The 14,505-nt window shown below is 35.8% G+C and overlaps 1 non-coding gene across 1 annotated transcript; it reads right to left on the bottom strand.

Moving 5' to 3' along the window:
* Nucleotides 1-14,191: 14,191 nt before the first annotated feature.
* Nucleotides 14,192-14,298, bottom strand: LOC133833405 (small nucleolar RNA R71). Its single transcript, XR_009892786.1, has one exon. It is a non-coding gene; the product is annotated as a small nucleolar RNA R71 (small nucleolar RNA).
* Between the last annotated feature and the right edge of the window lie 207 nt (nt 14,299-14,505).

Below are 14,505 nucleotides of genomic sequence, written 5' to 3'. Positions count from 1 at the left end.
AAAAGTTTAACACTTGGGAGCCCAAAATACAGTTTAGAAATATTTACAACATATAAAATGAACCAAGTCGACTAAACAACAAAATCCAGGTTTATTTACAAACGTCTCCCAAAATCCACTGGCCGTGGCAGCCAGGCTGGCCAAACATGTACACGCCACTTCATGCCTGCTACACTCATGGTTGGTTGGCTTTCTCCTTACCCTTACCTGCACCACAGACCTTCTGTGAGCCGAAGCCCAGCAAGAAAACCCACAAACAGATAACATATGCAAAACATACACCAAGTATACAAACTGGCCATCAATAGGCTAAACACATACGGCCTAGCCGTCCCAGGCGCTTTACCAGGCCCTGGGTTCGCGGTCCACACCATGAGGATATCCCAGGTATCCTTCAGGGACTCGCCCTAGCAACTCGCACTCCACGTGCTCAACACTGCTCCTGGCCCCTTGCCATACTCGGCCTTGCACTCAACGTGCCCAACGCCATTCCCGGCCCTCTGCCGTTCTCGGCCCCTGCCGTCCTCGGCCTACACCATTCCCGGTTCTTGCCGATCATTCACATTATTGCACTCATAGCATAATAAACAAGTACAAAATACTAACAAATACAGCTAAAGGGCTGCACCCTGCAATTCAAACACATTGGGCTCAGCCTTGCATACAAGCTCTATGGGAACAAGGGTTTTCTTACCTGAGTCCCGAGCTCTCCGAGCACCGATGTCCCGAGCACAGTCCTCCAACTTGAGCCTCACCGAAATCCTAGTCACAACACATTAACAATATCCATCCATCAAGTTCTAATCCAATAAATAACTTTGAGCCATAACCCTGACCTCTGGGACCTTGAATTCTATCAATCCGGGTGACAAAATCCATCCCGAGCCTTAACCATTGAGTTCCCAAGCCTAAACACTCTTAAAAACACAAGCTGGCACTAAGAGCCGCGACCCTACCCACAAGCGCTGCGGCTAGCCTTGAAATAGAGGCTAGCACCTCACTGACACCCACATGGGCCGCGGCGCGCATGAAACTTCTCGGCCTCCCATGGCCGCGCGCGCACACGGGCCGTGGTGCGCCCCTCCTAGGGCTGCGGCCCTCACCTCCAAACCCAAATTTCTCACCCTTTTTCCTGCGTTTTCTTCAAACCAATCCTTCCCAAAACTAAACTAACAATCCCAGTTCATCACCATAATAATTCCTAACACATAATCAGCTTCAAAACCCAACAGAGTCTAGCTCCAAAACTCAATTAAAACACTCAAGAACAGATCAAATTTAACTAACATGCAAACTCTACCAAACCAGCTGCAATTCTAAGCATAATCTGTAACGCCCTGGATAGCCAAGACCGTTACACTGTGTACTTATAAAGGTGCAAGACTCGCTAGTCAAGTCATTATTTTAAAAATGTGTCACTAAACATGTAAGAGCTAAGGTTAAAAAGGTTTTGGTCTCAAAAGACTCATTTCATATATTTAAACTGTAGTAAACATGGGATCCCATACGAAAACAAAGTTAGAATAAGTTTACAGACTCCCAAAAGTACATGAGTATTCACTAGCCATACTAAGGCAAAACAAACAGTCTTCAGGTTTCACGTCCTTGCCTAGACCTCAACCGTGGCGGCCAAGCACCTGGCTATGTACATTATGCTTGTTGAGCTCTCCAATCAGGGCTGATCTAACTTGCCCTTGCCTTTACCTACACCACGTAGCACCCGTGAGCCAAGGCCCAGCAAGAAAACATCATAAAAAACTCAATCAACGATAACAGACAATTAACTCATTATGCATGTATTCCCATCAGATAATCCCCAACAGATATTCAGCACATACAATCAGATTCAAGATACAATCTTTCACATATAACACTCATATCACATAATATTCAGGGCCGACAACTTAGGCCGCACCCTCACCCTCTATTTAACCCACTGACTCCGGCCCGCTTAAACCGAGCTCAGTGCATAATAAGCTGTCCTCGGCTACCAGTGGCCGAGCCGCGCCCTGTGCGCTAGAGAAACCCTTGGCACCCTTAGGCCGTTGGTTCACTAATGGCTTGCATGGAATAATACCATCTTTTCAAGAGTTTACAATGGGGAGCCCTTAGTCCCGTCACATATATTCAACCAGGTGCAGTTTTCTTACCTTTAGTCTGTACAATAACTAAATTACGAGCAACGCCCCCCAAGCACGATCCGTTCCCGGGCCTAAGCCTTTATCACCTAGTCACAATCAAAGTATAGGGTTTCATTAATACTCGAATATAGGTTTCTGGTTATAAAACTAACTCCCGGGAATCTGAATTTCCACCAAGCACGGTGGTGGTACCAATCTCGAGCACACTAGACCACCTTCCCATGCCTAAAACCCTCAAGAACTCATGTGTTCAACCAAGGGCTGCGGCCCTTGAAGCTTAGCCGCGGCCCTAACCTCAAAACAGAACCAAGCCTACCCTGAACAAGACACGCGCTGCGGCCCTTGCTTTGGGCGCCGCGGCGCCCTCCCATGGCCGAGCCTCCTTAGCCCTTTTTCATCCTAGGGCCGCAGCGCTCTAGAACAGAGCCGCGGCCCTCCCCTTCGTGCCCAAAAAACCCATCATTTCTAAGCTTGAAACCTCACCTTAAACCATCCCAAAGCTCCCCAACTCACAACCAATTAATCCCAACTCCTTTAACATGACTTAAACAACATAATTCCACAGAAAATACAGCCTAACACACACTAATCTTCTCTTTTCAATTTCTGAAACTCAAGAGCTATAAACACTCAAACTAGCCATTCAAATCCAATTTAAAACCTCTAAACCATGAGTTGAAACTTACCTCTTCTGTTGAATCACTTCACCAATCCAAATCCAAGCTAAGTCTCCAAGTTTCATCCTTAATTCTGCCTTTAAACATCAAAACCATGTTTGCTTCAACACTTAACCAAAACCCAGAATTCTAACCACAAAGAAGAAAATTAAAAGCTTACCTTAACCCTGCTTTAGTTCTTGATTAATCCCTAAGCTAAGCCTCCAAATCCCCACCTCAATCCTCAGAAATTCCAGCTTGATTCCCTCAAATTTTATGTGTTTTCCTTCCCTTTGTTTTCCTTGAGAGTGAAAGAGAACTGAGGTAAAAGTTTTAGTCGGTTTGTATTTTCTTATAAAAGTTTCCTTAAGTCTATCTCATGCTAAATCAATCCCAAGGCTCGGGGTGCCGGAACCGTCCCCGAGGCCAAAATGGTAAAATCCCCCAATATTCCCGCCTAGACATCCTAACCTCAAATATATCTCCATATATTTATTTTCGTAACCCGATAGTCCAATTCACTACCCGATACCTAAAATACCCATGACTTGTCCAAAGTCACATCTTTAGCCCCGTTGTGACTTTTCCCCCGCTATTTGGCCCTAGGATCGTCTTGAGTCGTGCTCTACAAACCTACCACATAATAATGTGGTTCTCACATTTATCACATATATGCACATATCACATAATATCATCAATTTATCATATAAACATTACTAAACATATAATTACTCATTTAAATCACAATCATTTCATTAATGCCCTCCTGGCACACTAATCAAGGCCCTTAAGCCTTATTAGCGATTTTGGGTCGTTACATAATCTTTATAATTAAAGCTTACCCTTGCTGGATTAAACCTTAGAACCAGCCCCTTATGCTCCAAGCTCCCTAAATTCCAGCTGAACTCCTTAGTGCTTAACTTGATTTCACCAAGAATTCTCCCAATCATCAAATGGAGAGAAGAAAGACCACCTCGAGAGAGAGAAAAGGGAAAGAGTCGGTTTCTGAATGCTCTACACAAATTCTAAGTTTTGTTTTATTTAACTTAAGCTTTAAGGTTACCTCAAGGCTCGAGGTACCAAAACATCCCCGAGGGCAAAATGGAAAATTTCCCCAATATTCCCTCCTAGACATTCTATCTTCAAATATATCTCCAAATATTTAATTTCATAACCCGATAACCCCACATAATAACTAATACCCAAATTACCCCTCGACTCACCCCGAGTCGGATTCTCAACCCCGTTGTGACTTCCTGGCTAACTGCTCCCCAGGACTGTCTCGGATCGTGCTGCACAGTCATATCACATATATATAGCATTTATCACATTTATACCCCTGATATCCAGACGGGGCCCACATGCACATTTAACTCAACTAAACATGCATCATTATCACATATTCACATAAATCCACATATTAACATATTAAATCATTTATTGCCCTCCCGGCACACTAATCAAGGCCCTAAGCCCTATTAGCAAATTCGAGTCGTTACATGATACTTGTGCCGCCATTCATTTTACCTATGATAGATCTCTTTTCAAGACCTTTGAATCTTTAAAGGAAGGACATGAGATACAAATCGACTATGAGAAAAGGTCCATGGTTGAAGGAAATGGGGCTATTGATTTGTTCTTCACATCCGGCAAGAAGGTTCTACTCACCAATGTTTTGTATGTTTCAGAAATGAGAAGAAACCTTGCGAGTGATAATTTTCTTGGCGAACCGGGAATCTAGGTTGTGATAGATTCCGACAAGCTTAGTTTGTCTAAAGGAAATGTATTTTTTGGAAAGGTATATGCTAGTGATGGCATGTTTAAAATTTTTACTTCTATTGATAACATAAACAATAAAGTTTCCTCTTCTTCTTGTTATATGGTTAACTCAAATTCTATTAATTTGTGACATGTTAGACTTGCATATATATGATTTATCACAATTAAAGGAGGAATTAAATGTGGATTGATTGATTGTGATAATGTTGAGCATGATAAATGTTAAATATGTGTCAAATCTAAGATGGTAAAGAAACATTTTCCAAGTGTTGACAGAAACTCTAAGTTGTTAGATTTGATAAATAGTAACTTATGTGAACTAAATGGAATGTTGACTAGAAGAAGAAGTAGATATTTTATTACTTTCATAGATGATTGCTCTAGGTTCACATATGTATATTTTCTTAAGAATAAAGATGAAGCATTTAATTTGTTTAAAGCATATAAAGTGAAAGTTGAAAATCAATGAGAAAGGAAAATTAAAGTGCTTAGAAGTGATAGGGGTGATGAATATTTTTCAAATGATTTCAACTTGTTTTATGAAGAGCATGGAATAAAACATGAATGCACAACCCCTTATACTCCACAAAAAAATGGTATAGCGGAAAAGAAAAATAGAACATTTATTGAGACGATTCATGCTATGCGATTACATTCTAAAATGAGTTTTAGTTTCTGGGGTGAAGCCTTGCTATCTACTTGTCATATTTTGAATCAGATTCCCATGAAGAAAAATAATATCTATCCATATGTGTTATGGAGGAAACAAACCAAACATTGGTTATCTTAAAGTGTGGGGGTGTGTTTCTTATTGCAAGATCATCGATCCCAAAAGGACCAAGTTGGATCCAAGGGGTATAAGATGTGCATTTGTGAGTTATTCCCAAAATAACAAAGCTTATAGATTATTAGACTTGGATTCTAATGTGATAATTGAATCGAAAGAGGTTGAGTTCTTTGAGAACATGTCATGGGATGACAAGAAGTTATTAGAACCAACTCAAATTAGAGAGCCTCAAGAGGAGACTCCTAAAATGGTTGGTGAGCAACCTCAATTGCCTACAATGAGCCAAAGGCTCAAAGATTTGGGATCAAGTGAGAAGTGTTCTCAAATAGAGACACTATACATTGTTGAAGGTAATAATGAGGAAGTCGCTTGGCAATATCCAATAGTACTTCAAATAGAGGATGATCCCAAAACTTTTAAAGAAGCAATATCCTCGCGGGACTCCACTTTTTGGAATGAGGCAATTAATGATGAAATAGATTCAATTATGTCAAACCACACTTGAGAATTGGTTAAACTTCCAAAGAGTTCTAACCCAATTGTGTGCAAATGGGTATTTAGAAGGAAATACCATAATGATGGCACCATACAAACCTTTAAGGCTAGATTAGTAGCCAAAGGATTAAAACAAAAGGAGGGAATAGATTACTCTGACACTTATGCACCGGTAACAAGGACTACTTCTATAAGATTATTGTTTGCCTTATAATCTATTTATAACCTTTATGTTCACCAAATGGAAATCAAAACGACATTCCTAAATGGGGATCTCAAGGAGGAGGTATACATGGAACAACCAAAGGGTTTTGTTCTTCAAGGAAATGAACATAAAGTGTGTAGACTTGTCAAATCATTATATGTTTTGAAACAAGCACCAAAACAATGGCATGAGAGGTTTGATAAAGTAATTTTTTCAAATGGATTTATACAAAAAAATACAGACAAGTGCTTATACTCTAAGACTTGTGATGACTATGCCGTATTAGGGTGCAACGTGCCAAAATTACTAATAAGGCTTAGTGCCTTGATTAGGGCCTTAGGAGGGCAATATTGGAATATTATGTGAACTAATTGGATATTGATGTGATTATGTGAATTGCATGTATTATATTATTATATATGAGATTATGCATGTTTAGATGTATTAAATGTGCGAAATAGGCCTGCTTTTATTTAAAGGGGCATATTTGTAATTTTGACCTGTTGAGGGTCTAATTGTAATTATATGATATTATGTGATTGAGACCATATTATTATATGGATATATTTGAGATATTTGGCAAGAGTTGATCCTTTCAAGAAGGATAGCAGTTTAGTCACAACTAGGAATTTATACCCAGCTCGGGGTGAGCCAAGAGGTATTGTGATGTCCCGTGTTTTAAACACACGTTTAGTAGCTGGTTGGAGCAGGTGAAGAATTATGTGGAATATTATTTTGATAAATGATATTATATGAATTTGTGATAATTTGTGAATTTTTATAGCCGCTGTGATGATCCGGTAAAGGATCTAGTTTTATGCAAGGAAAGATTGGTCTTGAACCAAGGAGTAAACCCTAATGGGAGAAAAATCTCGGATTAAATAAAATAGGAAATATTATGGCATAAAAATATTAATTTTTTTTGGAAACTTGGAATTTATTTTTGAGCCAAGAAATTTGAATAGAATTGATTGAGGTTTGAATTCCAATCAACCGGGCTTAAGCATAATAATTTCTTGCTCAGGCCGTTAAGGGCATTTTGGTCAATATGTTATAAATTGACAAAATTATTGGATATTGTGAAAAAATTTAGTTTTGGTCATAAACTAATTTATTTAATTATGCTTGGAGATTTAAAAACTATAGGTTAAAAGTTGAAGGCAATTTAGAGCACTAAATTCCCAAAGGGAAATTGGATTCCTTATATGTGAGGTAAAAAAAGAAAGGACATAAAAGTAATTTCCAAGAGAAGAGAGCGAGAGAGAGGTGGGCGGAAAGGCTGGGGCTAGACCCTAGGGCTCTCATAAGCTAGGTTACATACCCCAAAAACTAAGGAATGGGAAACGTCTCTTACCGTTTCATACAAGCCAAAACCAATCCTTTCTCAAAAAGAAAAACACCCTCTCTCAATCACTCTCTCTCCAAAACTGATACACTAAACTTTTCTCCACCATTGCTGCAAAAAAAAATTCAAATCCTAGAGAGAACTAGTACTCCTCTTCCCCATTGGAGAAGGAAATGCTTCAAGAAGAGATTTCCTTATCTATTGTAAGTATAATGTTCCCTTGTAAATTTTTTTTCTTCTCTTCTTCATCAAACCTAAAACCTAGGGTTCCTTGTACATGCATGTGATCTAAAATCCATGCATGGCCATGTTCTTGTATTCTAGGGTTCAAGAGAAGCCTTTACTAGTTGGATCTCAAAGTTAAACACTATTGTGATCATATAAAGCAAGGAAAGAGTTTTCTTGTAAGTTTGCATGTTCTTGTTCCGCATCTAAGTTCTTCATAGCCTAATCCTTTCTTAAAAATATACATGTGGGAATTGGGGCTCGGTTTTGAGAGTTTAGAGCACCAAGGAAAGATTTTGAAGAGCAAAGCAATACATCTCCAAGCTAGGGCTTCAAAAGGTAGAATCTATGGTTGCTTTCCTTATGTTTTATGGTGATTCTTGTAGATCTAGTTGTATAGGGTATTTCAATGGTTATTGAGCTTATTTTTATGCTTATGATTGAGGTTGTATGACATGATGAATTGCATGCATGGATGTGGCTAGAGTTTATGCTAGAAATGCTTGTTGTGGTTAAATGTGAGTAAAAATGAACGATGCCAAAATTCGTGGTCTGGCTTCCAACGGGTCAGATCGCACCCTACTTCCTCTGTTTGTTAACATATTTTGTGTAGTTATTTGTGAGGACATGATGTTATGCTTTTTAAAATAACAAAAATGTATTTTTAAGCCCTAGTTATGAACTCTTTGGCATTGTGACGGAAATCTGGAAAATTTTTGGGCACCATCGGCCAATTTTTATTTATCTTTTAAATGAGTTTTTATAATATAAAAAGCTATGAAATTTGGTAGGATTGTAGGTGATACATGTATAAGGGTCCCTGAAAATTTATAGAGGAAAATAGATAATGGTCTAAGAGAAAATTGTTTTCAAAGTTTGCCCTAAAATCCGAAAAAACTTATGGGTAGTAAGTACTGTCCAAATTTCTTTAATTATTTGGATGTGTTTTACTATCCTTAAAATTATGAAATTTTGATGGAAGTTAGTTACGATATGTATCAGATCTCCTATAAAATTTAAGAGAAAAATATGTCACAGTTTAAGAGAAACAAATTTTCTAATTTTTCAGTAAAATCTGAAAAGTTGTAATATCTGACCATAACGAAAAGTTATTTTTGGGAGGTTAGTTCTCCTAGCCTAAAATGAGTTTCGATGTGAGGTTCTCGCTTAGTTCCCGTCCTTATGACTAAGAATAAGAGGAAGAAAGTTTAATGTCTTTGGCAAGAAACTCAACATATGGCAAAGGTTTAAAAATGAACTTTTATCACTTTAAATAAAGAAGTGAAAGTAAAATGGTGGAAAATGGAAAATGGTTCTTTTTTATAAAAGTAACTAAGGATTTGGATGTTTAACCACTCTAAAACTAGTTTGAGACAAATAGAATATGATTTTGACCATTTTAATAAATTAAGAGTCCAATTACCCCTTCTTTTCAAAAATTCCACAAAGAGGTTTTAGATTATCATTAAACTTGGTAAAAATAGAAGTTTAGGTTAAAAAGGATCCTTATAAACAAAGGGTGACTTTTCGAAAATAATAATAATTAAAGAGTCTAAAAGGATTATTTTGGTATTATGAAAGAAAATGGTGAATTTCATAAAATGACGAAAATTTATGTATTTTTCTATAGATGTGGTTTTGTTAACTTCTTTTTCTAAAACCAAAGTACCAAATGATCAAAGAAGATAATTCCTTCTAGAAGAAATATTGAAATGCACGTTGTGAAGAGCATGTTACTGTGAGACCAATTTTCCTACGATAACTTAAAGAATGAAAAGAAAACTCAGTATAAGAGGATACAATAGTCCCTGAGAGTTTATTGCATGCATATATTGTAAAATATTAGCTATAAGTTTATGCCATAGTTTAATCTGAGTACATTGTACTAATTACAGTAACCGCAAAAGGGAAAAATGAATAGCAGTATTAAGGATCCAGCGGGGAACTAAGGACTCCATGTAAGTTAGCTTTTCTCTTTCTTGGCTATAACATGAATATACTAGTGTGTGCTTGTAGTAGTATATTACACTAGTTTTGTTTGGGTCATTAAGACCAGGGTATTCTTAATACCTACACTTGCAATGCTTTTGCATTCTGTGACTAAATGGTAAGTAGGTTCGAGTTGGAGCCAGAACCTTAGTGTAATATAGTCTGGATTTGAGTCAAGATACGCTAAGCTAAAGTCTGTGTCGGAGCCATGACATGGTAAAAATATAGTTCGGGTTGGAGCCAACACATGGTAAAAACATATAGTCCAGGTTGGAGCCAGGACAATGGTAATATAGTTCGGTTGGAGCCAGGACATTTATGCTGGAACCGGGTTTAGGCACGAATCCCTTGTTGTTAATCTATTGATTAGTTATGATATGTGTTATATATCCTGAATGTTTTGGGAATCTTTTGAGTGCAAGTTATTGTGATATGTGTGGACTTGGTTGTTCAAAACAACCAAAGTATTTATTTCGGATATGGTTATATATCTTGAATGTTTGGGATTTTCCGAGTGCAGGTGGTTATGATATGTATGAATATTGGTTGTTGGGATCAACCAAAGTGTTTTTTTTCTTTTCTGTTATGGTTATTATGGAGAATTGTATGATAGGGTTGGAACGTATCCAATGCCCTAATGACCGGTAAATATATCTACCTTAGGTCGATCCGTTACTGGGTTTTAGAATACTTGTGTGTAAGGCTATTCTTACTAAGCAATTTCATTTACCTAGTTGTTCATGTTGTAGGTAAGAGCAAAGGCAAAGTAGGTCAGTGAGTGTCGGAGTCTGCTTGTGGATATGTACATGTGGCCTGACCTGGGCAAGTTCTCGATGGATCACCATTTTGAAAAGAAAACAATTGAAGTTTATTATTTCATTGGGATAATGGTTTAGTTATAACTCTGTGGAAGAGTAGTTTTAACTCTGTTTGCTAAACTAAAAGTGTGTGCACACAATCTTTTTAACAACATTTTTATAAGGATATTCGGTATAATGAGTTAAAGGTAAAAAGTTTAAATTTCTGCATAATTTTGGTATTGTCTGTTTTGGATCATTACAAGTAGTATCAAAGCTTGAGTTGAGCCAATTCTGTAAACAAACCCACATGTACATTCAGCAAGATAGATCAACAATCACTGTATGTAATGTCTGTTCATATTCTTTCCTTAACATTTATGTATTTAACTCAATTCTATAAATTTAGGTTATGGCTAATATACCTAATATAGGTGACCCTGTGTTAGAGAACTGATAACTCTACAAAATAGAGTTATTTTACCATATTTTATATGCTAATTGTTGCTTAGTTCTTGAGTTTTTAATTAACTTATTTTGTTTTTATGTAATTTTTAATTTATTAGTCTTATTGTAGTTCTCTAAATTTTTATATGTTTTATAGATATTTTATTATAATATGTTGTAATTTAATTATTTAAAATTTGTAATGTTAAGTTAGAAGTTAAAAGTGTAATTCTTGTGAACTTAAATGCTATATTAAATTAAGTTATAATCAATATTTTCAAATAATTAATATGATGTATTTATATTTGAAAATATTTGATTGTTATTTAATTTATTTTTTTTCTTGTAGGAATTATATTGTAGTTTTGGGAAAAAGAAAGAAAGAAGAGTGGCATTTGTGAAAAAGAAGTAGAAAAAATTGGCACAAGGCCTTCCCCTTCAGCAGGCCCACTCCAAGGCCCAGCCTTGTCCTCCAATTTAGCACCCAGCCGTGTACTCATGTTCAGCATTCTCCAGCCAATTCATGAGGGAAATTTGCATATATTATATACCCCATCAGCCATATATGCCAATCTGCCACCTCACGCCCCCTGCTCCACACAGCTGCACCTCACGCAGCAGCCTTCCGCCTGCCACCAGCCAGGCCCGGCTTCTCCTCAGCCCACAAGGCCACGCCTGCCACCAGCAGCCTAGTGCTGCATTTTGCCACTTTTTGAGCCTAAATTTGCATAAGTGTATCATTTGTCCTCTATGCTCAAAATGCCACTTTTTACCCATTTCCTATACACTTTTTACCCCAAAATCATCATTACTCCTACAATTTACCCCTATTTACCATATTATTATTAATTTAATCAATTTACTTAATTTAAATTGATTATTTTAATAATCTCATTTTGGCTATAAATAAGGGTTTTGAAGACCATTTTAGGGGTGCTTAATTTTTGGTTACCATCTTTTTTCTCCCATTTTCTCTCTACCATTCTCTCTTCCATTTGGGTTTTTCAAGAGCATTTTGCAAGTATGTATGTCTTTTATTTTGTAATTTCTACTCTAGTTATGTGCTTCTAATCTTTTTCATAAGATTATTAAGATCATGATGAAGCAACTTGTAACTAGGTAATATTTATGTTGTATGTTGATTTCCCTTGTAATGCAACAAGTTTATGGATTTTTCTTCTTCATATATTTCTTTCTTCTTAAATATCTTGTATTTTAGATTGTTAGAACATATTTACACTTTGTTCTTCATTAGTGCATAAACATAATATTCTTTGTGTAAGATGTGTCATTAAATTGTACACATCCATGCTTAGAACAAAAATATTATGTTTTGCCTTATAAATAATGTTCATTGATTTATTTGTTATTTCATTAGATTGATTTACACTAAATGCTTTGAAATTATAATTTTGAAAAGTGAAGAAAAATCCTATCTTTTTATAAGAAATTTGTGCTTAAAATTATAAATCTTTTTGGAAAATGATAGTTTGAATTATTTTAACTATCACTAAAACTTGGGAATCAATATACTAATAAATATTATCAAACTTACACTTTGTGGATTCTAGTATCTTAATAATCTTTTCTTTTAACACTTATTTTCAACTCATTATTGCTTTATTTTTATTCTCTTAAATAGCTTTATTTTTCAATCTTTTATTTTATGTTCATAATATTAAAACTCATCAATATTTGGAACTAGGTTAGAATTTATTACTTTTGATTTAAAATAGTTTTCTCTTTTCAATTTTAGACAACTCCTTTGGGTTCGACATCCTTGCTTACACGATCACTATTCTTTATGAATGATTCGTGCGCTTGCGATTTATAAATTTTTAAACATACCCGTTTTGGGTCCATCAAGCTTTTGGCGCCGTTGCCGGGGAGTTGCAAGAAAAGAAACGAAATTTATCTCAAGGTTAGTAAATTCTTCTACTAGTTATTTTAATTTTTTGCACTTTAAAAAAAACTAAAAAAAAAATATATATATATATCTATAAAAACTAAAAAAAAAAGATAAAAAGAAAAATTTGGGACGGTTCTACCACCCATAAAAAAAAAACTTATTTATTTATATTTATTACATTTTTTTAGTGACGGCACTTGTGCCTCCTATCTATCCTTTTAATTTTTATAGTCGATGGCACTTGTGCCTCCTAATTTTGTTATAATTTTGTTGTAATTTTTATTTATTGTATTTCGTTGTTAGTTGACGGCACTTGTGCCTCCTAACATTTGTTGTAATATTTCTTTATTTATTTTGTTGTAATTTTTATGTTATTTAATTTCCGCAAATTACTAGTTGATGGCAATTTTGCCTCCTAGCTAGTTGATGGCAATTTTGCCTCCTAGTCCTCTATCTTATGTTTGAGTTGATGACACTTCTGCCTCCTAGTTTTTACCTTAATTTTGTTATGGTTGATGGCATGCTATGCCTCCCTACTCTTGCTTAAATTTTAGTCTTATTTAATTTTTGCCTTATTTTTCTTTGTCTTCTATAAAATTGTAGTGTAATATTGTGAAAAATACTTGAAAAAAAAAAAAAGAAACCTAAATCTTGTCCTTTCACCATAAGCAATTTTTGCTTAAAGGAAATTTGAACAAAATTCCCAATCCGCCTCTACTAATTAACCTCGGGGAGTTGTTAGTAGTGCGCGAGTAAGTGGAATCAAATAGGCCTGGGGACATGTAAACCATAAGAATTATATTGTTGTGAAATCTCTAAAAATTCTAAGTATGCTCTGTGGTTGCGGTTTTAACTGATCTTCCACATCAGAAAATTGCTTGTTTGAGATTATCCTTGTTGCCTTGTTTGTGAAAATTGTATGCATCATTGGGAACGTAACTCTAAAAAACGATTATTAAAAAGACATTTATCTTTGTTTGAAATTGAAAGTGTGTAGTAAAAATTTGAGCATCATGGAACCTATTGCTAATCCTGTTGATGAAAATGTTGTGCCTGAAAAAACTTTGCTTGAATATTATGCACCTATTTCATCTAATTCTCCTTCATGCATTGTTTTACCTACTACTTCTGCTACTCATTTTGAGCTTAAACCCGCAATCATTCCATTATTGCCATCTTTTTATGGGTTAGATAGAGAGGATCCTTACATGCATGTCAAAGATTTCTTAGAAATTTGCTCAACATTTAAAGTTCAAAAAAATTTCTGATGAGTCAGTCAAACTAAGATTGTTCCCTTTTTCATTAAAAGACAAATCAAAAGCTTGGTTAAATTCCCTTCCCACGGGGTCTATAACTACATGGGATCAACTTTATAATAAATTCTTACTGAAATTTTTTCCTATGTCTAAAACTGATAGTCTAAGGAGAGAAATCTCCGAGTTTTTTCAAAAAGATAATGAAGAGTTTTATGAATGTTGGGAAAGATTTAAAGATTTATTATTAAAATGTCCTCATCATGGTTTTGAAAAATGGAGACTTGTAAAATATTTTTATGATGGTTTGACTCCCTCTAATCGTCAAATAATTCAATCTATGCATACTGGAAAATTTTTAAAATTTCAAGGACAAGAGGCGTGGGACGCCCTTGAAGATTTATCTGTCAATTCACAACAATGGAATTATTTTGATCCTAGGTCTAGGTCAACTAATTCACCAAAAAGAGGAGGAAG

This window comes from Humulus lupulus, chromosome 4, assembly GCF_963169125.1.
Source record: "Humulus lupulus chromosome 4, drHumLupu1.1, whole genome shotgun sequence".
NCBI lineage: Eukaryota > Viridiplantae > Streptophyta > Magnoliopsida > Rosales > Cannabaceae > Humulus > Humulus lupulus.
Note: the sequence above shows the minus strand (reverse complement) of the source record. Positions and strands in the feature narration are given on the sequence as shown.